Raw genomic sequence first — 1,674 nt, 5'->3', positions numbered from 1 at the left:
TGAAGATCTCCCTTCAATTTCCCTTCAAGATTTTTGGGTTTTCTTTATGTTTTGTACTCATTATTCTTCTGAGGTGTTTTCCTTTTTAGTTATGAACTAAATCCCCTAAATACCTAAGGGGGATGAAACCTAAGACGAATCTTGTTATTAATTTTTGAATTGTATGATAAATATTTAACTTGTTCTTAATTATGTGTTCTTAATTCTTGTTTTGATATCTCAGGATACTGATTCAAGATAAGCTCTTATTCAGAGGAGGAATAGACCCTGTCTGGGAGTACATTTTTCATAATTAAGCGGAGTTGATTGCGCGCCTAGAGATAGGGTGACAAGATTTTATCGAATTAGGGTGAAACCTAATAAGGGGATCCATAGATCGAGTTAATGCAACCCTAGGGCATTAATTAGAGAAAAGTCTCAATTATTCAATTTAGGGATTAGACGTTATTAGTCTTGAAAAGGGATAATAACATAACTTAGGGATCTCTAAAGAACAAGTTAAATGAATAAATCATCCGATTCGGAGTCAGAATAACAAGTGAAGTCTAGGTGGATTTTTCCTTAGGTATTGTCTTTATTCAATCATTTTCCAAAAGTAATCCCCCAATTCTACTTTCTGTGAATTCTTAGATTAGTTTATTAGTTAGTTAAAACAAACCCCATTATTTTTAGGCTAGATAATAAAAAGACAGTCATTACTAGTACTTTTAGTTCCTTTGGGTTTGACAATCTGGTCTTGCTAAAACTATACTAATGTTCGATAGGTACACTTGCCTACATCGTGATAATAGTTAGTTTCAAGAACGATTTATTATAAATATTTAAAACCTGTCACATGAAAATCGTGATCAAGTTTTTGGCGCCGTTGTCGGGGAACTAAGATATTAGGAATGCTCAATTTTTATTACTTTAGTCATTTATTTTCTTTACAATTTAATTTAATTTAATTTAATTTATTATTTATTAATTTACTTTTTCTTTCTCTTGACAGGATTTTATAGTTTATGACTAGAAGAAACCCATCAGGACCACTACTCTTTGACGACGAAATCAATCACACAGTTCGCAGAAACCAACAAGAAATAAGGCAAAGCTTAAGATACACAAAGAACGAGCAAGAGGACGATACTCAACCCCTAACCGAAGAGATGGCTGAAAACCAAGACAATCAGCTACCTCCTGTTATTGCGGTTAATCAAAATCTTGCTCCACGCACTATGTATGATTATGCTAAACCTTCTTTAATAGAAACTGAATCGAGCATAGTTAGACCTGTTGTAGTTGCAAATACTTTTGAACTAAAACCTAACACTATTCAAATGATACAGTAATTTGTTCAGTTTGATGGTTTGCAGGATGAGGATCCCAACGCTCACTTAGCAAACTTTTTAGAACTATGCGATGCATTTAAAATTAATGGTGTTTCTGATGATGCCATTCGTCTTCGGTTATTCCCTTTTTCATTGAGGAACAAAGCTAAACTGTGGTTGAACTCATTACCACGAGGGTCAATTACTACTTGGGAGCAAATGACGGAAAAATTCTATTAAAATATTTTAAAACGGCCAAATTACGTAATGATATCTCTTCGTTTGTGCAGATGGACTTAGAAACACTCTATGATGCATGGGAGAGATACAAGAACCTTTTGAGAAGGTGCCCTCACCATGGGTT

The 1,674-nt window shown here is 33.9% G+C and overlaps 1 non-coding gene across 1 annotated transcript; it reads right to left on the bottom strand.

The window, feature by feature from the left end:
• Positions 1-1,567: 1,567 nt before the first annotated feature.
• Positions 1,568-1,674, bottom strand: LOC128287035 (small nucleolar RNA R71). Its single transcript, XR_008277735.1, has one exon. It is a non-coding gene; the product is annotated as a small nucleolar RNA R71 (small nucleolar RNA).

This window comes from Gossypium arboreum, chromosome 13 (genome assembly GCF_025698485.1).
Source record: "Gossypium arboreum isolate Shixiya-1 chromosome 13, ASM2569848v2, whole genome shotgun sequence".
NCBI lineage: Eukaryota > Viridiplantae > Streptophyta > Magnoliopsida > Malvales > Malvaceae > Gossypium > Gossypium arboreum.
This window is presented reverse-complemented; position numbering and strand designations above follow the sequence as displayed.